Raw genomic sequence first — 23,580 nt, forward strand, 5'->3', positions numbered from 1 at the left:
GAGAAGTAGGAGCCAGCCTGTGATTTCACAGCACCTTGCAGTGCCCACAGCCCCCCCAGGGCCCCAGAGAGGTGCAAGGTGCCCTCTACCACTCTGCCTTTCGGTTCACAAGACCTGGACGTGAAGTTGGCGACGGCCTGGGCCCGCCTCACGCGGTTCAAAGGGAGGCGGGTTCGCAGGGGAGCCCCTTCGCTTTCTCTTGCACTGCAGCCATTGTGTGAGTGTCAAAGGAGCATCCCTCTCATCTCTCAGATTGATGGCATCGTCTAGGACTTCCAGCATAGACAAGATAAACTAAAGGCTTCTGCAGACAGGTATGTAACTGTGGAGACAGCAGCGCTGCAGAAGAGGCCTCTGATCAGGGGAGTGTTTGTCCCACAGTCGACTCTCTGGCATAGCGGTCACCTTTGACATGACTTGCTGAATAGGAGTTTGTTTTCTAATTTCCATGGTTCAGCCACAGGCCATGCAAAGTAAATACAAGTAAACGGGCAGCAGTGGGTTCAAAGGAACATAAGACAAGTATTTGCCCCCTTGGAAGACAGTTTGGGTAGTGTTCAGATGTGAATCAATCTGGTTTGGGTCTTTGAAGTGATTTTGTTTAAGAAGGGTGGGGCAGAGTACTGAAAACTGATGCGGTCAACAAAAGGCTGCCCATCTTTTGGGGCATACTCTGGAGGGGAACTGCTGGCATGCCAGTGCAGGGCTGCCAATGATGCTGTTGTGCAGATGCAAACTCCTGAATCATTCAATAAGAGAGTCAAGAGGCCTCTCCTGGCACCAGCGCTGTGCCTGGACAGCCCAGGAAGGGGATGCTGTCAGGTCACCACTTGCTGTCATGTTCTTGTCAGGCCTTTTCCCTTATGCTGACTGGCCTTGCAGGCACATCTCTGAGCATGACAGTGCTGTGTCATCAGGCATAGGTCAGATCAGTTGGTTTAAGTGACTTCAAGCTGTTTTTAATACATAAAGAGCTTCACTCCCTGCTTGCATGCACTGCTACAAGTTGTCAATCTCTTCCACACAATTCAGGATCAAAATAAACCTACCAGATGGAAACTGAGACTCATGGTTTTGGAAGGTGTCCTTTTGCAGGTTGCTTGAGTTACAACGGAAAGCCTTGGCCAGGGGCTTTTCCCAGTGCCACACAGCCCCCAGACTGGCTGTTCTATGAAGGGCTGTTTTTCTTTATTTGTTTGCTGTTGTCCTGGGTTTAAATAAGTGCCATATTTTTCTGCTGTTATGTTTGAAAGAAAGAAAGTATGAAGTATCATATCTAATGTTTCTTAGACTGTTGCAGAAATACCACCACATGCTTCCTATCAAAATGTTGTCTAACTGGGAAGTTCATCTTTTGGAGGCTCTGCCTTTCCCTGGCACCTCAATGCTTTTACCATTATATACAACTTTTTTCCTCCTAGTGCACAGCATTTGCCCTTCAGGGAGCTATCTGGTAAGCAAAGTGTGTTGTGATTGATTTGCTCACTGAAACTAAGAGTGTGTTAATCCCATAGAAAAGCAAAGACTATTAGTCAAAAGGAGTGACACATTTGGGATGAGACAAGATGTGGCTCCCAAGAGTGACTACTCAGTTATCATTCCACAAAAGATGTCACAATGCAACATGTAGAATGATTTCAGCAAAGAGAACAACTAAACTCATTTCTAACTTGTCTATAGTTCTTTATTTCCTGCCTTTAGCAGTAATAGCTAAGTGGAGACTGTGCATATCATTACAGATTTAAAAAGGGTTTTAATATCTCTTAGAATAAAAGCAATTGCCTGAATATAATGAATCCTTGCTTTAAAATAGGCAAATTCTTCTGAGAAGCTGTAGGTGAGAAAAGTTTCCATAGCTGTTTATCATTGTGCCTTGAAGACTCATATGGAAAAGTAGAGGCTGATCAAGGCAAGGATGTGCTGGTTTTGCAATGCAAGGAAACTCAGTGTGCAAATGAGCAGGTAAGTGCAGCCCACTTCATAGTGGAGCCCCTGAAGTCTTGCTGAAAAAGCTTTGATGTAGCCATTCTGATGTTCACAGTCAGCCTCACTACTGAAAAGTTGCTTCTGAGATGAGGGAAATGCACTTGGTTGATTCGGATTTTTTTTTTTCGTTTGTCTGTTTTAAAGGTGAACATAAAGCTGGTGATGCCAATCCTGAAACCCAGCTGCCCTCTGAAATCCTGGTAGTGCCTGACTGTGCCTGAAGAAACAGGGCAGAAGCTTGCATGGGCACATCCCTGTAGCTGCTGAGACCAGAGCCCTGATCTCCCCATATATGAGCTTAAACTTCACTATGTATGAGCAGAAAACCAGGTAGGGATAAGCCAAGGGGAGAGGTGAGCATCTATGTTTCTTATCCCAGTGAAAATACAGAGCCTCCTCCAAGAGTTTGCACTCTGCAAAACTCCCAGGAAGGCTGACTCTCGAGTCTGATCTTAGCAGACCTGTTCACATATGCACACACCTGTACAACACACACTCCTCCCCGACGCTCCTCTCACTTGCCCAGTAAGTGTGTGTGTGGTATAATGCATTGACAGAGGCAGCTTCGACCAGAGCAAAAAGACAAGCAGGAACAAACCAAGCTTCCTTGTGCTGCCTTCTCAGCAGCCAGGGCACAGATGTGCTGTCTGCTGTTTCATCCTTTGTTGGGTACATCTCCTGCCCCTTTGAACCTCATTAATTGGTTGCAGAAGAGAGGGCACCAATTATTGCCCCAAGTGATAATCCAATTTCTTGGGATATTAAAATGCCTGTGTCTTTCTACAGCAGAGTTTGGAGCAACCACTGCTGGTTGGAAAAGTGAAAGAAGTGAAAAAAATTCCAAAAACACTCCCAAGAATTCTTCCCCTTCCCTGAACCGCAGGATTGGTTAGTGATAGCCAGTCCTAACCCCTGTTCATAGTGCCCATCTTAGACAATCTCCTCTGCAGCCCATCCCCTCTCCCAGCACAGACCCCTGACATTCCTGACTGACATGAGAAGGGGCCCAGGAAAAGAAAACAATGGTGAGAGAGAGATCCAGCACACAGATGTAGGAAAGAGGACAGCAGAAGAGACCCTGCAGTTACTGCTGAGATGAGTGTCTCACCATGTGCTCACTCCTGCAGTGTTTTGCCTCCAGTGACTGCAGGCCCCCTTGAGGTGCCCAAAGCTGAATTTACTGGGTGCAGACCATAAATGCAATAAATGGAATTTATTCTCTAACATAGACAAGAATAATTTTAATTCAGAATGCTGAGGGAAATTATCCCATGGCTAACTGCATTGTCCAAAGGCCCAGGCTTTGAAGGTTCCTCTGGAAGAACCCTTCCTTCATCTCACAAAAACAAGCACTGATGCACTGTTATATAAGATGTCATTTCAGATACTGGTGTTCTGGCACCAAACCAGACTGGTTCATCTTTTAAAGCAATTTTTTTTTTTTTTTGCATGTCTTTAGAAAGGTGTTTCCATGTTTTAATATGAAGATGAGGGTCAAAAAGCAAATTAAGATGATTTATCCATTCCAAAACAGCTTTGCAGATACATTGCTGTGATGCTGCTGTACAAAAAAAAAAAGTCTGTACGAAGTCCCAGGCTTTCCCAGTTGAAGGAGTCCAGTCCCTAATAAAGATGAGTGGTGCTTACTTATTTTGCTTTTTGCTTCCTCCAGAAGATGGAAAATTGTAAGGAGGGTGTAAGTTGGTGAAAGCTGGGGTTGCAGGAGTAATGGGAGGGCACAAAGGGTTCATTGTTGGGCTAGCAATCTGTCATGAGAAGCACTGTCACAGGAGTCTCCAAGGGGCTGGCAATGAAACGCCATTGCTGAGCAGAGGGAGACTTTGCCTCACCTTGGGCTGCCCAGCTCCCCTCCCCAGGCCAGACCACCCGCCAGCAGTGCTGGGGCAGGTTGACCCAGTGCCCTAAATCACAGGCAGAGGTAGAGAAGCATGCAGGGAGAAAGAGTAGATTTATAACTATACAGTGTTTGTCTCTTTTGAAAATTAAATGGCACGTTTGAGAAAATAAAAGAATGTTGATGGGAGGGGCTGAGCCCATGCACAGCCAGTTCAGCCTTCAGGGGTGATAGTACACTGGTTTAAGTACAGCAATAAGTCACTGTAGTGGAGGGGAAGAACTACACCGTGAAGGGCACTCCTGATTTCTGTGGGTCCCTGGTAAACTTTTTGTCCTGAAGCCATGATCATATATAGAACAGGGTGCCAGTGTACCAGTGTACCAGTGACTCTTCTGTTCCCTGCTACCCACAGCACAACATGGACAGGGATAAAGCTGGGATAAAGACCAATGCTCTGGCCCTTGGAGCAGCTTTCCTGGCTGTCTGTGGGGACAGCAGCCCTTGGGCTTCACCCGTGAAAGAGGCTGGACCAGGTTCTGTGTCTGCAAAAACAATGAAAGCTTTGAGTTTTTCATCAATACCTGTGCAACTGGCTTTTTGGTTGCTTGGAAGGAAGTATTTGGTGGTGATTTACTTTGGTAAAACACACTTCAACCTTGGAATGGAAAATTAATATCTAACCCAAAATGAAGGCAAGAAGGCCATGCTGAACCTTTGAGCCCTGCCTGAATGCTGGGGCCACTGTCAGTTGGTGTAAAGCAGCATGATTTTTCTGGAAGGCAATCCTGCAATGGCCAATTTACATCAGCTGAGGATCCAGGCTTTCGTGTCATTAAAGACATAGTAGAAAAAAAATGTGTTGTAAATGAAGGAAGCTTTGGCTAAAAAGTGGCAACAAGTTCGCTCTTTATTCTTTATCAGTGAAGTCTGCACACAATGAAAACATGGACAAGGGAAATTTGCACAGCATTTAACTTAGGTCAAAAAAACAAGTAATTTGTTAAGTGGCAAGGGCACCAACGCGTGCCATGTCACGCTGGATTTTCTTTAAAAATAAAAAAAAATAACAAAGTTAAACTTTCAGTCAACCTGAAAATATCTGCTTTTTATGGGGGCAGTGCGGAACGAATGGGACAGCAAATCTTTCTTTGGTCGCTCCTTTACAGAGACTGAAAAGCTCTATAGAGACAGTGGGAAAAGTAGGAAAAAGGAGGCGTTGTAGAGAGGGAGGGAGGGAGAAAAAGAAAGAAAGAAAGAAAGAAAGAAAGAAAGAAAGAAAGAAAGAAAGAAAGAAAGAAAGAAAGAAAGAAAGAAAGAAAGAAAGAAAGAAAGAAAGAAAGAAAGAAAGAAAGAAAGAAAGAAAGAAAGAAAAGAAAAGAAAAGAAAGAGGAGAGGAGAGAAGGAAAAGAAGGAGAGTGGAAAGAAGGGAGAGAGAGTGGAAGGATATGTGTATGAGCTCTGAGGTTGGTCATAGAGTATTAGAAAAACTAATTAGAATATATACCAGACTGAGAAAAAGCCCTTGGACTTTCTGATACATTTCTTGATGACTAGAGAGGAATCTCTTACAAAACCAGAAACTGAAGGAAAAGACTGATCAGGAGATCAGATAGAAGAGGAAATGTGAAAATTTCCCAGGAAGGAAAGCAGGGAAGAGGGAAACTAGACAGAGAAACTAGAAGAGGGAAACCTTGATGCCCATGAAGCATAAAAACATACAGGTATAAATTCAAGCTCTGAAGCACCAGGCATTCTTCCTAAATATTCCAGTTTAGATGATTTACTCCCGTTTGAAAATATTACAGATGATCAATGAGTGAACTCTCAGAGGGACTGATGACTGGTCATTGCAAATGTGTTGTTTTACTGAACTCATCTGAACTCATGTAAAAAGTGGAACCATCAAAACAGATACTCTCATGTTTTCCTGTTCTTTTTCCCCCTTCTTCTGGTACTATCCCAAAGAAATGAAAAATTTCTCTTCCACTTTCAAATATGCATACCCTGATCTTTGTAACTAAAAATCTTGTTTCTGAGCTTTGAATTTCTTCTGTAGTTTTTCAGACTTTTTTAATCTCATCTCCCTCACTGACAACAGATTTACCCAGCAGAGATTTCTATTTATTTACATTTTTTAATCCATTGTTCCCCTTCCCTTTTTGAATGCAAATTCAGAAAGCCAAACAGCTCCTATTGCCTACCTATTGGAATGTGAAATCCCATTTAATCTGCATGGTTGCCCAGAATCACTGTACTATGAGATAGCAAGAATGTATCTCTATTTCAATGTCTGCATCCATCCTCATCATCTGTTTCTATATAAAACATACATATGCACTTTTCCAGTGCTTTTAAAATTTGTTTCATATTATGAATTACTGTGCAAAATGAGGAAGTAAAACAACAGGGTGGTGTAGCCTTGTACTGCCTTCTTGTTCACTCTGTGGCACACACAGGAGCACACACACACACAGAGAACTGTGTAGGGAAAGCAGGAATGCAGGCGAGTTTTGACCTTCGATGTCCACACAATGGGCCGCGGACGATGCAGAAGGTTGGCTGCTTCTATACAGATCTGCTTTTGTGCTCTTGTCCAGGGCTTGATCCTTGGAGCCCTGTGTGCTCAGTAGACGCCAGAGAGATAGATGTGATCTGTTAGCCTCATCCAGTGCTGGCAGCTGAGCCATTTTCACACAGGCAGGCAGGTATGGCAGAGCCTGGGTAACAGATGAGAACCCATGGGGAGCTCTTGACTATGGAGAATGAAAAATCAAAAGAAACCATATTGGACACAGATACAAAAGGAGTCCCCTGTTCCTTTTCTATCCCTCCTTGTTTCTTTTCTCCTCTTCCTTACTAGGCTGTAATGAATGTGGAAAAACAGCTTCCCCCCTCCAAGTATTTGAGGACATGTAGATTCCAGATGCTATTCTATGCAAATACTTCCACTCTTCCCTGCCCACAGCATCCTGAGTTAACCCTTCTGTCTAGCTCTTTGCTGCCTGTCACTTTCCATGCTGCAATAGGAAAGAAAAATATACTTTTAAGAAAACCCTTAATCATTACTCTCAAAGGAGAGATTTACACCCTAAGTAGTGTATTTGGGCTCAGCACAGCTGGAGGCACAAAGCAGCAGTTAACACATTTCTGACACTGAAGTTAGTTTGATGTTTTAATCATGTAACAGCTTGAAAAAAAGAGGTTAATTCCTAATAGCATTAGCACTGAGCTCTTCTTGAAATCACTGTTTCTAGCCTGCCCAGTGTCAGACATTTGTCTCAATGAAAACAAGTTGTAGAAGACTTTTAGCATAAATGCATGCAATTTAGAGGAAATTAAAAGACCGTATTTAAAGCAAGGATCTGTTCCTTGGACATCTGTGAGTCTTTTGTCTCCCACAGGCAGATTTCCTTCACCTCAGCCATAATGCAAAATGTTAGGATATTAGGAACTAGGATACTCCTAGTTCTGCTGCTTGTGTATGAGCCTTACAAAAAACATTTCCATACCCAAAAATAAAAGAGAGATGGGGGGAGAAACAGGAAAAGTGAATCTTACTGAAATTACTTTTCTTCCAAAGGAAAAATAAGCCTCTCATGAGATTTTTTTCTCCTGAGACTCTTCTACTATCTAAATTGCTTTCATGGGCTTCCTCTCTGTAATCCCTGAACTCATAGGCAGGTCTATCTGGGTGCATGTACCCCAGGATCACCCCAACAGCAGCAGTGAAGCTTTAGGGTTTAGATCAGTATGAACTACAATTTGATTTCGTTCCTCCCTGAAGTTAAAAATGGATCACTTACTTTTGTTTTGACAGATTGATGGAGAGATTTGAGAGATTATGGTAAGAGAGAGATAGCAAGAGGTCTCAGGTGTGAGCACAGAAGGCTCAAACATTCAGACATTTATTGATAGAAAGACAGATACAGTCTCCTCCACAAAATAAATATGCTTTTTGTATGGCTCTCACACACTGTGCTTCCTAGCAATAACCCTCTGCATCTGGTCGTGTGGGAATGAGACACTTATGGAGATGTTTTGTTAGCATTTCATTAGGCTTCTCAGAGTTTCCTTAAGTTGCAGGATATATTCTGCTCCATTAAGTTTTTTTTTTACCTAATTTGCAGTTGAGATCCTACATAGAGATGATGTGGACTATCTGCATTGATTTGCACTAGATGTCAAGACCACACAAAACTTCTTTATGAACTTTACTTTGATCATATAATTCAAAAGATCTTGAAATTTGGGGGGGTTACCTCTTTGGCTGTACCTCTTACCTTTGCCTTTGCTTTTGCCTTTGCTTTTGCCTTTGCCTTTCCCTCTCCTTCTCCCTCTCCCTTTCCTCTAAAACTCCATGTTGGGGGTGGGATAGGTGGTTGTAAGTGTGACTTGCCTCTGTATGTGGTAATATGTGCCAGAGTTTGCTAGCATTTAAATTTCCTCTAGGATCCATGTTTTAACAGAGAGCAGTTATTTCTCTGTGCACCTTTTCTCATCTCAACTTTGAATGGTACACTGAGAGCTTATTACGTTACCTGGAAATCAGTGATTTCCATGCTAAAGCTTCTGTAACAGCCTTCATGTGCTCTCCATGCCTCCATTTGTTGTCCAGGCTCCCTGCCTTGGGATATATATATATATGTCCTTTCAGACTGCAGCTTCTTCCCCTTCAGATACTCACTGTTGTGTTCTTTCTGATATGGATTTGGGATTTAGCTTATGACGATTCTAGAACTTCTGAAAATCTCCTAAACTTAGAAGTTATTCAGCCCCTAATGACTGCCTTGATTACCCAGACTGGTAGGAAAGCTGTCTTCCCAACAAACTTCACTGCAGAGGTTATCACAGCTAAATTTTTCCTAGGTGTGCTACTTCCTAGCGACAAACATAAAAAAATCTCAGACACTGACCTTGGAACTTGGCAGATCACTAAATCATTAAAAATCCATCATGAAAAGAAGAGGCCACACAGATTCAATTGCTGAACAGGGAGACCACCAAATCACATGGCACGTGGACTTTGTGTTTTGGATGCTGCTACAGCAAAGAGGAGTGAGTCAATAAGAAAAGTGGGACTTCAGAAAGATGAATGAAAAATACTGAAAATGGCCATATAAAAAATTTTCTATTGTCTTTTGAAAGATGTGCAAACTCATGAATGAAAACACAGCTTCAGAGCTTTCCCAAATAGCAAAGTGAAATTGAAACATAGTTTATGTAGAGAAAGTGTTTTAGGAAAGCCAAATGATTCTTCTTCTGTAATTTTCCTTTGTAGACAATTTCAAAATAAAAGCACATGCATGACAACATATAGCATGTTGGCAAAAGAACTGTGGTGGCAAGAATTGAAAAGTTTATTAAAGGAAAAAATATTAGACATATTAGAAGAAAAACAACAATGTGTTACTACAGTAAAATAAACAATATTAAGGTGCAATGAAAAATAGACAGGAATAATATTGACACCAGTGTTGGGTCCCATTTTCATAGCAAAACAGATAGCAAGGAGCCAAAAAAGTCTGGACTGCCTGATTTAGAAAGGTAATTGATCCAAATCACCCATAATAGACTAGATAGAGCTGGTGTGTCTTCTGATAAGGTATTTCTAGACTGGCAGAGCCAAAGCAAGTAGCTCTAGTGAAACCTGCCTTAGAGAGAACCTGCCTTAGAGAGACAGCATGACATGACTTTGAACAATGGCTGTGATTTGGGGATTTGTGTGTTAGACACCCCTCGTTCTATTTTGAAAACTGCTGGGATGGGGCAGGTCTGATAGAGGGAAAAACTGGTTTATGAGGAAGTGAGATTGGTTCACGAATGAAAAGCAAATCAGGCAATGGAAGAGGATGTTACCAGCTTGTTCAGACACTAAGATGTTCGCCCATGTGTCCCAGCACTTTGGTCCTCACTTGGTCCCTGGCACCACCTCAGACCAGCTCTGCCTGCCAGTGCTGCCATCCTGATAGCTTTGAAAAGTGTTAAGTGCACTCCAAAACAAAATACAGAACTGGCAGATTTAAAACAAAAGATTTGTTTACTTAAATATTTTACTATTGACAGCTCATTTCCTTTCTCCTTTTCCTGTCTATAATTTCTCTGCAGAATTATTTGATTCCATATTGTCACGTCAACCTGTATATATCAAGGACAGGAAATGCCTCTCTTCATCATCTGGTGGCCAAAAAGAACTGCAACTTCATGTTAGATTTACCTGCTGAGAAAATTCCCTTACTAAATCTGCACAACAGCAGCAACAAAAAGGTCTTGGAACTCCTCAACATAGGGGCAGTTTAATTACAGGCTTAGGATTATTTATAAGTAAGAAAAAATATGAAAATGTTCCATTTAGGAAACATGAGGCCTCCCTTTGTGCTTCACAGGAGTGTTTAGAAAGGGTTCTGATTAAACACCCAAAGAAGGAGTCATTGTCAGTGTTGTGCTGTCACATGAACGATAATTTCCTTCATTAGTCCAGCAATAGCCCAAACAGCTATATAACTAAAGCCTATTCAGAGATCAATGTAAACTTTGTGTAGGATTAGTGATTTCCTGGTTTTCCATATTTTGTATCTAGTTCAGAGCAAACCAGGATCCCACGCATGCAAGTTGACTTGTCCCATGAGTTAAAGAAGAAAAACAGCAACTATGGAGACTGTTGTTCCCAGCTCTGCAATGTATACGTGGAAAATCACGCCCAGAACAGTGCAACTAATATCCTGCATGGTGTCATCCATGGGCTGGGCAAAATAATTTAATTTCACTCAGAATGCATACATTGCAGTTATTATTTATGGCATTTTGATCTGTACTTCTCCATCCGTCTATCAGCATTAAAGAAATGGTTTCTCATCATTATGGTGCCTTGTGACAAAAAAGATGGTCCTGAAGTGGCTGACATCACCCCTCCTTGCTCTGCAACATATGAGGTCATTTACTCATCATATTAATTCTTCTGGAAAAAATATAACCAGCAGCTCCCATTCCAGCTTGTTTTGGGAGTTCTTCCTTACGCAGGTTGTATTCTGAGCATGAACTGGATAAACTCAATCAATGCAAAAAAGGCTCATTGATGTCAAACTGGCAGTTCCTAGTCCCAGATGTGTCATGCTCAGTTAGTGAATAACAGAGTGTCAAATAAAGTAATAAATCTTCTTACTTGCTGACTGCTATGCAGGGCTGTCATGAGAACACACTCACATGCTCAGTAATTCTGTGTGATGAGTGAGCCTGGCTGCATCCTCATAATTTACAGTGGCCAGAAGAGAGGTGCAAACATATTGAGTTGGGATGAGTGCTGGATCAGTATCCCTTTCTCAGCACCTTGAGGACACAGTTGGAAATTTGACAGCAATATGCCATGGAAGCACTGTCAATTTTAAGCTGAATTTCAATAAGGCTGTTCGTGGTGCAAGGTAGTGCCTAGAGCAAGAAGGAATTGTACAGATGGGCTGCGCATTTCCTAAATAACTGACCTTGTTCTCACTTCTTAGCAAACATTCATGCTGGGAAACATTGTGGAGTGCTCTGGAAAAAGGTGGTGACAGACAGGACTCAGAGAGGAACTCCAGTGTGGACCACACTGAGTCCTTTAACCATGTCTGGATGAATCCTACTGAAAGAAAAGTGAACGCAATATTTGGGGCCAACCAATCTTTGGGGACTGTATTGAATCCCTGGATAAGAAAGCTGACCATTAGGCAAAAGCCAATGATTCACAAGAGACAAAAGGCTGTCAAAGAAGTCCCTGGGTAAAAGCATGAGAGCAAGGAGTCTTAAATTCCTTAGGGAAATTTCAGTGCGAAAGCAAAACCCCAACAGGTTGCTGCACATTTGGAATCACTGCCACATGGCAATGGCTCCTAGTTGATAGTGGACAGCCTGATTCTGACTGTAAATTTCTGTTATTCAAACTCCAAAACTAGTTTTGTTAGGACTGACAATTGAGAGACTTCAAAAAACTCTTACATCATGCAAGGACACTGGGTATCAGAGCTGGAACCCACCAAAAATTAGGCCATAACTTTCTCTAGTGTAATGTGTAGGCAGACATTCATATAGATAAATCAATGTGAACATCAACAAGAAGCAAAACTTGAGTTTTAATAATTGCTGGCTTTTTAAGCCCCTTGTTGCAGTGTGTTTTGCCTATGTCCACACCTGTGTGTGGCAGCTCGACTATGCTCTATGTATTTCAGTGGAGAATGTCAGACTTGCCCCACATAGTACTTTACTCCTTTATTCAGTTTGGGTAAATTATGCTGCAGATTCACCATCTCCTTTTTTCTGTTGTATAAGTCTTGAGTCAATTTAACATGGTGGTGTATTTGAGAAAAGAAGCAATGATGGAGGCAAAGAAAAAACATAGTTTTTAAGTTCCCTGGAGCTGGTCAACACTTAATGTCTCTGAGGACCCGGAATTACTACTGGCATGAAGTGTTAGTGCTTGAAAGTAAATACTAACAATCAACAAGATAAAATCAGGCTGCACAAGTGTATTGCTTTCATATAGTTACTGTAGCTTCCATTCACAGAAGCACTTGATTCTATGCCTCATTTTAAAGCATCATTTTAAAAATTAATCTAGCAGGATGATGGTAGATGCACTTCTTGTATTTCAAGTCCAAGATCCCCCTCATTAGAGTTGTTTTCCTTTCAAAGTCCTGTGCCAGGGTTTAAAAGATGAGCAAGACTTGCAGCTTCAGTCTTAAAAAGTGTTTATTAATTTTCTTATCTTAAAGTCCAGCGCACTGCCTAACACCAGGCTTAACACACTGGAAAACACTGCTGCCAAGAACAGGACACCTGGTGTTCAAGGTCTTTAAAAGATTTCTAATCCAATTAACTCTTAAAACGTACTATATTTACAGTTTTTTACCAATAATTACTATCAATTCTAGACATGCAATTTTCTACATCACATACATTCTACCAATGTCTTTGTGCCACCGTCATAGCAGAAGATGGAGTCAAAGAAGAAGAAGAACTTAGGACACCACCCAAAATTCTCCGTCTTGCCTCTATCTACTTCCATTCTAAAAACCCAAACCTGCAAATTTTCACCCTGTGACAAACGAAACTACTATCTAATTTAATTTTTTGTTGTTTTCATTTCATCCATAAGTGTTGGTAGTTTTTCCCATGGACTAAGGTCAAAGGCAATGCTTTCCTGAGGTCCCAGCAAGGGTCTCGGAGCCCCCAGGGCAATTTGAGGGGTTTTCCCTGTGCCCCGGACTCCAACATGCACTTAGGCTGGAACAGAAGTGGGAACCCTGCTGAGCAGGGCTGGGCACCACTTCATGCTCTGGCCAGCACCAGTGGGGTTGGAGGGCTTGGGCAGCCTGATACTCTCTTAGGATGGGCCTGGGGTTGTGAGGAGGTTCTGCTGTTAATGATAGCACGAAAATAAGAGAGACAACAGTCCAATCCTGAAAGTCTTAGGTTTGTCCCTGGAAGCATTTACAACTTGGCTATCTCTCCTAACTCAAATATTCTGCCACTTTAAAGGAGGTAAAGGGGGAAAATAGAGGAAAAAAAAATGAGGAAATGCAGCAAAGGCTTTGATTTGTCTGAGGCATAAAACTGGATTATAATGTCATTTGCTAACTGACAGATCATTTAGTGTCCTGGAAGAGTCTGTTTTCACACCGCTGAAGCTCTCACAGGGGAATTCTGTGTGGGCTCCTTATTGTCAGAGCTATTTTTCACCCAATTTGTTTCCAAATGATGTCTAACCTGAGGTCTTCCCACTGAGAGGGCTTTAAGCAATGATTAATGAGAAGTGTTTTGCCAGACCCACCTGGGGAATGGCCCATCTGTGAACTCAGGTAAGATGGAGCTGCCTACAAGGCACTGGCTTGTGAATGGCAGGCAGCTTCCCATGGCTTGAGGCATAGCTCACAGCAAAGGCAAGGTGTACTCTGCTTGGTCTCAGTGATTCATAAAAGGACTGGAGATAAATGTCACTCACTCTACCATTAACATCTAGTTTGAAGAAACAATCTCCTCTTCCGGGGACTGATCCCCTTTCTGTTCCATATTCAATTATATTATGCATTCGGCATATGTACAGCACATACCTGGGATATATTTGAAATGACCTGAGACCTTCAGACATGCTAAGTCTATTTAAAGATGGCAAGTTAAAGCAGGCACTGCTTCACATGGCTACCTGGCTTTCAAATATTCTTTTTATTTGAGCTACAAGCTCTTGTCCCTTTCTTTCAAGTGGTGGCTCTGCATGCAGCTGCCCATTCACCCCTACCTACCCTATGCAGCATGGTAAAGCAAGTGGGGAAACAGTGATTTTTAGTCTACATTCATTTTGTCAATTGAACGGTTTTGTTCTGCTAGAAAATCCAATTATCCCTGAACTCCAAAACAGAGACTTTTCAGACCCCAGCCTCTTAGTTACATGTAGATGGGACAGCCTTATCTTTTACTTTCCTAAGAAACTTCTCTTGTGCATAACATTACTAATATGAACATGAGTTTCTTGGTAGCTGCCTAAAATAATCATTAAAATGTTCACATAAAAGTGAAGAAGCCCCGAAAATTTGGTTTCTCTCTGTATTTATGAGGCTGAAATCTGAACATATTTCTTACCGAATAATTTCCCTCCCCTGATTTATGTGGAAGCTCCAGGCTCAGTTATCATCTGGAAATACATTCCTATACAGTCTGTGTCATTTAAATGCAGGATCCTACTGTCCCGTCTGTCAAGACCAAAACATAATGGGTCCAACTGTCTATGAATAAAACAGATTGTTTGTAGAGAATATTTATAGCCGATAAAGAGCAAGAGTTTATATTGGCAAAAGCCGTCCTTCTTGTAAATAGCTAGAGGCTCCCACCATCCCTTGACTTTCAGCAGCGTTTATTCTGTTGAATGTGGATCAAAAACATTCGTCACTCACGGCTTGGCAAGATGAGTTTGACAACAGTTTTCTAACCAACTGTTGTGACACCAGCAGTGCATTTTGCCTGAAATTTCACCTGCAAAGCAATGTCCCACTTTCTTTAACTACTTCTCATGCCAACAACATGTTTACCATGATTTAGATGTCTATTATACGCATGAACGACTTGTCTACATAATTTCATCAAAAAAATGAACCCTCATAAGTGGCACAGATGCTGGTATGATGGTAATCAAATTAGTTTTTGGACAGGTTTATGGCCACTTGCTGTCAGTTAAGCTCTCTTTGGCTATCTTCACTCCTAATACAGTTTTGATGGTGATTAATGGCTCCATTAATATACTGTTTGTGCTGTGATAGACACCACATTATGGTCTTGTTTGCTGACCACAGCTGAGCATGTATTTTTGTAAACTCAGTTCTGAAGAAAATATTAATCACATTTAATACGTCACTCTTACATATTGCTAGGCAGCGGTCACACAGGGAGACCTTGTCCTTCTACTTTCCTCAACACAGATGAGTTTTTGGGCTGCTAAGAGAGGCAGAAGACCCATGAAGAATGTGGTTGGATTAAATGTTCATCAAGTTTCTTAATGCTGGGAACATGCCAAGGGTCTCACTACAATGGTTTTTCTTGTCTGTGCTGCCATGCTGCTCATCCTCCTTTTTCTCTTGCATCCTCCCAGCTTAATTTCTTTCTCTTGAGATGCAGGAAGGATGGCTTGGGTTTTTCAGGAGGTTGGTTTGTTGGGATTTTTTTTTTGGGGGGGAGTTTGGTTTTTTCCCCTTTTCTGATCTGATCTCTGCTAATTTTAACATTCTCTTCCCAATTCTTTCCCTTTCACCAGATTTTCTGAGCCATCCACAATCAACAAGTGAGTCCGGTAAAACCATTTTTAACTCATTTTGATCTATTTCCATTCTGCCACTAACTCTGTGGAAACAGGGTAGAAACTGATATTTCATTTGGAGTATGTAACACGGTAAGTTGTTGGTCACAGCAGTGATGGACAAGTTGTACCTGGAAGGCGACTGAGAGAAGTAGAAACTGCTACTGAATTTCCCATCATACATGCTGGCACTCAGTGCAAGAGCAATGTCTGGGTGAAGTTCTGATATAAAAAAGCTGTAGCTATCTTTTTACCCAAGTGTCATCGTGAAACAGACGTTATCTGGAAACAGTGCTGTAGGCCCTGGCATTTTGCCATTCACCTTCAGATCCCTGCATACCCACAGAAGCATACATGTATACACTCAAACTATTTGCTTGCAAATGAAATAGTGCATAGCTTTGGAACAAACCCACAAGCTTCTTTTTTAGTGAGGAACAGAAAGAAATCTATGACCCTGGAAAGAGGCAAATGAACTAAGTAGAATATTTGCACTAATTCTTCTAAGTAATTGAAGAAATACGTCTGCATGTGTGTGTGCATTTTGGTTGTTGGTGGGGTTTTTTTGTTTTCCTCCTGTAATTAAGCCTAGTTTCTTTCCAGCCATATTTGACTTTTATGTTCATCTGTGCACTCGCCTAAACCCCACCCACTTGCTCCTCTGCAAATATTTATTATGCAAATGGTTTGTTTTGAATTGAGTGATCTGAGCAGCTGCCCAATTCTGCATAACTGTTCTTTAGGAAAATTGCAGACTAGCTGGGTAACATATTATTGAACTAGTTAAATAGTTATGATTGGTGTTGAATTGCTATAAATGCTCCTTATAGAGTTCTGTTTTCCAACAGTGATGTTTAGACTTTTTCTGCCTACAGTTACCTCAAACTATATCCCACTCTTGGGGCAGCACCTGTGATTCCCCAGCTCTTTTCCTGGAAGTAATGGCTGCTCCCACTTTCTTTAAATCCAATAAATTTTCTGGAATATCCTTTTGCAGAGTGAACCAGGGTCCCATTTGCCACTAAAATAGTTTTGAACTTATATTGACTTTATCTCTGATAATGAAAATCTTTGTTAAAAGCTGTCACAATATGTCCCTTCCTCTACAAATTCTAAATCCTGTCTCACCTTCATGCTTGATTTCTGTGAGTCCAGGAGAAAAAACATGGAAAAAATTGAGAACTTCTATGCTTGGAAGAGGCAGAATTTAGGGGTGTGATGAGACAGCTTTCAGAGCACAGCCATCTATATGGAGCGCATGAAAGTCCCCAGATAAGGCAATCAAGAAGAGAGAAATACTGAAGTCATGCAGATGAGATAACTCATTTCATTTGCTCATATTAAAGGTAACCTAAAAGATTACTGAATCTCTTTTGCATGCAAACACACAGATCAGCATATGCTCAAATATGCATACACAAGCACAGACACACACATGCTTGTGCATGTGTGTACTTACATATGAACATATACAGCTTCTGTTAGACAGCTGCCTCATGGGCTATCTTGGACATCTCTGTCACCTGATTCCCCCTTCCTTTGTTCCTCATTAGCTTTTGCTAAGGTAGTCACATACTTCTTCATTTTTTTCCAAGTGCTACGTAAAACCATAACTCCAGAAAAATATCCTCCAGTTTGTCTGATACAGCACTGTTATGAAACCAGGGGAAATAACCAGAAGCCAAAGTTATATCATAGGCCATTCTTTATTATCCTGCTACATTGGTGGTTCTTCCTGTTTATTACCTGCTATGCACAGGCAGGTCATGAGAGCATGGCATTATTTCTTAACTTGTCTGCTAAAAAAGTGAGAGATCTTGTTCTTCCTTTCTGCAATGGGGTCCCCCTCCCACTTTTCATCCCTTGGCCCTAAAATATATATTATTATTGTGTTGAAAAATCACTTCTTCTGCATAAGAACAAATATTTTTTCAGTCCATTACAGTCTCAGCTATGAAAACCAGTGTTGATTCCATGAAATAATACATATTGATGTATTGTTTGAGAGTTTAATCTAAACATGCCATATGTGACTAAATATAACAGAAAAAGAGGCTTTTAATTTTAGTTAAGGGATTGAATACAACCAATATTTAACTATTTCTTAGTAATTCCATTTGGGCCACGTCCTGCTCATAACAAATAACAAAACCACCAAGAGTTCAGAATTTGCAGTTTCTGTATGAATATGTAAATTAACTTACCTTACTTTATTTGTATATTTCTTGGTCACTACATTTACTTCTTCTTTCACCTTTTAAGTGGAGAGATTATATGTGTTACATATACACACATACAGTGCAGACATAGATGCACACAAATAGTCACACATATATTTACATACTTTTGCTCATAAACTCCTTCATGAAAAAAATATTAAACTCATGTTTGCTGATAATTTTTGTCACCCCTATGTAGAAAGACTGGCTGATGGAATGAAATGTTCTAGTATAATGCAATATTTAAGAATTTTCTGATACTTAAAATTCAGCTGAAACTACACATAGATCTATAACCATGTTTACAGATAGGTATACACATATCTAAAGAAAAAAAGGTCTGATTGTTTCTTGCCACACACGCATGTAATATGAGACAGGGAAGAATCTGCAGCCCCTTTCTACCTTGGATGTCCAAGGTGACAGAATAAAGAATCCCTGGCACAGTTACCTTTGGCAAAAGCTGATTAAATACTTTACATGGAAGAGTTCAGAATCTGCCTGATGTCTCCACAGCTTTCTGTTTTACACACACACATAAACATATACAAGAAAGCTTTGTGGAAAAGAGGTTTTTAGTGTTATTTTAAGAGGATTGAGATGAGAAAAAAGAAAAACAGTCAACAATTGACACCAGATCAGAACTGACTGTGGGTGTGTGGGTCCTCAGAGAAAATGTGTTTCTCCTCAGTGACACCAAAATCCAGTGGTCTCCCTGTGTGTGGCTGTGCTGGAAACAGGCATTGCTGGTGGCACACATCACCCACCCCCGTTCTGGCTTTCCTGGTGAGCTCTGCAGTCCTGCATTCTGAACCCATAAGGAGCACCTCCACCTGACACACCATGCACACCTGAGCTCTCACCATGGGAGACTCCCAGCCTCATGCAGTGGAAGATGGAATAGAACCATCACATGGTTTGGTTCGATCCCTGCTCTCAGGCCCTCATTTCTCACCCAGATATTTTTCTATTCAACTGACTGACTGTGTCTGGGTTGAGCACAGGACTTGTTTGGCTACAGCTTAGTCATTATCCACTGTCATGGAGGATCTCTTAAAATTCAAGAGACAAAAATCTTTTTGTCTATGATACAGATTTAGCAATACATGGAGAAACAGGCATCCAAATTACCACTGGTAGATGTCACTTTAAAATCGGGCCTTCCTGAGTGCACATAAATAAAGGGCCAATAAAGACATACAGATAAAAACTCACAAGATCTTTGAAGGATGTATTTCAGTTCTGAAGAAAAGGGCTATAACAGATAAACACGCCATGAACTTGTCAACCAACTTCATTTATAGACTGGTCAATTTTTCTCACTAAAACAGCTTTTGAATTGAAAACCACTGGTTTTAACTGAACATTTGTAAAAATGTTTTATTTTCCTAGAATATGTCCAGCTTTTAATAAAACCTTTTGCACAAACACAGATTAATTTTTAGGCCTCAAAACTCAGTTTCCCAAAGGAAAAGAAATCAAAATGAATTCCATGAGATTCAATAAATAAATTATTCATACTAAGTTATTTCATTAAGACTGATCTGTCCTCTACTTTGAACTATGTGAACTACATGGAGTCCATTTAAAAGCAGAATAATTCAATAATCCTTTTAATATCCCATTGCCTTTGCTCTCATTCTGACACACCCTTTCATCACCTTTTTCTAGAATGGAGGAGATAGAAAATACCATAGTATAACCCTGCTTTTTCTCCCTTCTCATATCCAGACTCCAGTGTTTGCCAGAGGCTGTTCCAGTATGTTGATATCATTTTAGCCCCTGAGATGCACTACTGTACTGTGTTATTTTCTCAGTTGTACTCATGGTCATTGTGCAGGAAATCCTTAATCTGACTAAAGCTTCTAGCTCATCAGGTCAGTGTGAGATCAGCAGGCTCCACGGAATGGCAGAGCTCACCAGGTTTCACAAGAGGCAGTGGGGATACATTTACTCTGTTTGCCATTCACTGTGCTGTGACCTAACCCAGAGGAGGGGTGCAGCCTTACCATGGGCTTCAATGCAGGCTGGAAATAGCACACCTAGGACATGGCACCAACTCAGCTTCTGCTTGAGAGCAAGGCATGACTAGTCTATGACTATGAGTGTTTTGGAAAAAATACTTCTGTAGCCGTCTATGCTTCAGTTTTGCACATTCATAGGCTGTGGCAGGTTATGGTTTTTCTCCGCAGCACTAACCAGATTTTCTTTTTCTGGCAAGGGGAAAAATCATTATCGCAAGTCTTCAGAAGACAAGAATAATCTTTGAAGAGTTAAAGCACCATCATACCTACTGCTAAGGGTGGCGATATTGTTTGGCCATTTCAAACCATTTTTTCAGATTGTGTCAAAGTAAAATAATTTTCTATGATGAAACACATTGTAAATGGATGGTGGAGCTGGGGGGGAGCTGGAAGAAAGAGGAATCAAATTACATTTGGAAACAAAAGCTTTAACTTCTGGCAACTAGACAATTAGTTTTTCTTTCTGTTGTTGGTCCTCGTGGTTTCATCTGTAATATGTATGGTGATTGTTTGCAGCCTGGCAACAGTGTGAGGTTGTGTGGGGGAGGGAAATCTCTAGCCCTTGTTAAGCTGCGATCCAAACTTCAAAGGCTTTGGGGACATTGAGCAGACAGGTTTCAGCCGCCGTTAAGGCAGACATGTGAACAAAAGGCCTCCTTCCATTGCTGTGGAGCAGAGGTGACTTTTTGGCCCATTTTTGTTGTTGTTTTAATTTTGTCAGGAGCCAGGGGGGAGGAAAGCCCCTGGCACCAGGGACGATGCTTTCTGCCCATGACTGCGTGCCCTTCTCCTTTCCACGTCAGAAGCAGATATGGGCATTTATGGCCCCATAAATCACAGGCTAAACCATACATGAGCAGCTGGTACATGTGCTAATAACTATAATTATTAATCATGTCGATTTCACACCCTTCAAATTTCCGTGCGGGGCTTTCTGCCGGAGAGGCAGCCCCGGCGCCTTGAGCTGCTTATGGTATGAAAATATGATGAGCTGATGGTCTTTGATGATTGTCCTATGACAGTATTGATCTCCCTACAATTGGGTTTGTGGGGTATCACTACCCAACAAAAGTGGCTCTCCTCCCCTCCTGGTATATATCATTGTCACACATGCCCCATTGTTATCGAGGGGAGTGAATTACTTTCAGTATTCGTCCCAGTCTTTAGCTACTAGGTCACCATTATTCTAGCCTTATGTCAGTGTGGGGACATTTACTTTGATGTTTTCTTTTGTATCTTTCTTAGGGTGAAAGCATTTGGCTATATAGAGCAGCTAAAAAAAAAAAAAAAAAAAAAAAAAGAAGAAGAAAAAAGTCAGCAGTTCAGATTGGGGTGCCTGGTGGGAGCCAGGGAAATATTCCTCACAAGCACAGCCGTCTGACCTCCCTGGTCCTTGGTGTTGGCTGCCTTTTCCACTGAGAACTTCACCCCAGCAGCAGCATAAGCACTGTACCCAACCCCAGCTAGGGCTCTGGCTGGTGACTCTTCAGCCAAGGAGGACAGAAAGTGAAGCAATCTCCTCCCAGCCTCCCTATAATGGCAAACTTTTCCCACTGCAGGACTTTTCCCTCACTAGTGCTTGGCTCTTAGCAGGAGCACAGACAGTGAGATGTGGCAATGCATCAGAATCAGCTTTATGGGTGACATTGCTGGAGGACCGAAAATAGTAGAGACAACAATAACCTCCCTTGAAGCCAAATAACCCTTTAAAGGTGGTGGGAGCGCACCTCGGGCTAATCTGCTTGATAACATGACACTGTGGTGGCCAATCATCTCCCACTGGCCTGAACAAGAGCATGAGACTCTCTCCACTTGTTCCAAAATCTGCATGGCCCCCATCAGGCAGCTTCTAAATTGCTCCTGCTGTCTTTACAGCTGCTCCGTTCCACTGACCCCCAGAAGGGCCCAGGGATTGTCAGGAAAAGATTTCTATTAATCAGGCCCAAACAGACTGTTACAATTTCACACTTTTTCTCCTGTCATTTCACACATTTAATGAATTTCGGGGTCTGCTACTTTCAGAAGAGTTACTCTCAAGGCCACAACAAAAAAAATTAATTAAAGTATGTACAAAAATAAAATACTGAGGGAAACAAACACACTCATGGACACAAGATAGCACCAGGACAGGGAGGACTGCTTCCAAAGCATTGCTTAAACAGACCTGGAAAAGTGCTGAAGGGGAATATGGTGCAATCCAGACAGCAGATTCCTGCCTCCTCTGGGCCTGATCTTGCCATGTTTTTAACAAGAGGAATTTTGCATTTCACATCAGTGAGAGCTAAATAGGTCGGGAGTCAGTTACAGACAAAACACACAAATCTTTTTTGCTTCAGGGCTAATGCCCACTCACAATTACCCAGGATTGAATGACAGCCCACTATGTCAAAGGGCTGCATGATCCCACAGCTGGTTCATGCAAGGTCTTTTGCTCTTTTTCCTGGAGGCATAAACACATGATGGCTCCCAGTGATCAGGGGTGCCCAGACTGGACTGCAAGTCTCACCTCCTGGACCATCACTTTCACTCCATATGGTGGTGCTGAAGTCTGCTGGAAGTGGTGGCTGGGAAGAAGGAAAGCAATGTGAGAGCACGTCAGGCTTCACAGATGTGAAGGCTGAATTTCACAATTCTTATGTTCAGCCTTGTATGTGCTGCACAGGTCAGTAACTTCTAACTTCAGGTCTCTAAAGCTACACTAAGAGTTTATCTTTACAAAGGTCATCAGAGAAGCTGAGAAAATGTCTTGAATTCTCATCCCTCTGGACCAAGGACAGAAGAAGCACTTCCTCTGACTTTGGTATCTTCTCTAGTCATATGAGACATAATGCTCGTGAGCTCTGCCCGTGACATGCTGTACATCTTCTCTTTCCATTTTCCCCCTGCAAGCCCAATGTATTGCAAGAAAGAAGCAGCAGAAAGTATTATAACCATTTAGCCACAAGAACAGTCATCTAGGATAGAGAGCAGTATAAATCAGTCAAACCTCCAACAAATAAGATTATAATGGTTGGACACCCATTAGCAACTGCAGCCCTCCAACATCACAATTTATGTGCCCATGTGTTCAACCCCCATGGTCTCTCCCTGCTGCTCTCTCCTTGTTACCAGGCACCACAAGGCAGGCATACATTACCCAGAGCACCCCAGACACTAGAAGAGAAACAAGCATAGGGATGAGTGCACTGAGTCTGGGACAAGCACTGAATGTGAGACATGATATCTCTAAGCCTTCACTGAGTGCTGCAGGTTGTTGAATTTACCATGTTATTTAGCACGCAAATGGACTTGACAGCTAACCAGTGCAACCTGTGCAGTCAAGTCTCACCCTTCTGATGTACTTGGAAAGTATGAGCAGATAGAGGTGCTCTGAGCCCATCTGGAACTACTGGATCCATCTCATCAATGATACAGCTTGCAAGAGTATAGCTCAGATCAAGGAACACAGACCAATAATGAGAGGAGACGAGACTTTTTGCTTCCCCAGGGTTACCAGAGACTAGCAAGATTTTATTTTGTGTCATGTTGATCAGTGTTGAGTACCTTAGGCTCGACCCAACACCTCTGGATTTCCTTTGCGGAATTACATGCTTTTTGAGATTCCTCATATATCTAGCAAGGCACCACTTCTGATTCTTCCTTGGAAAAAGTGGGCAACCCTCTGAAACATCCAACCCTTCA

This window comes from Zosterops lateralis (assembly GCF_965231275.1).
Source record: "Zosterops lateralis genome assembly, chromosome: 3".
NCBI classification, from domain to species: Eukaryota; Metazoa; Chordata; class Aves; order Passeriformes; family Zosteropidae; genus Zosterops; species Zosterops lateralis.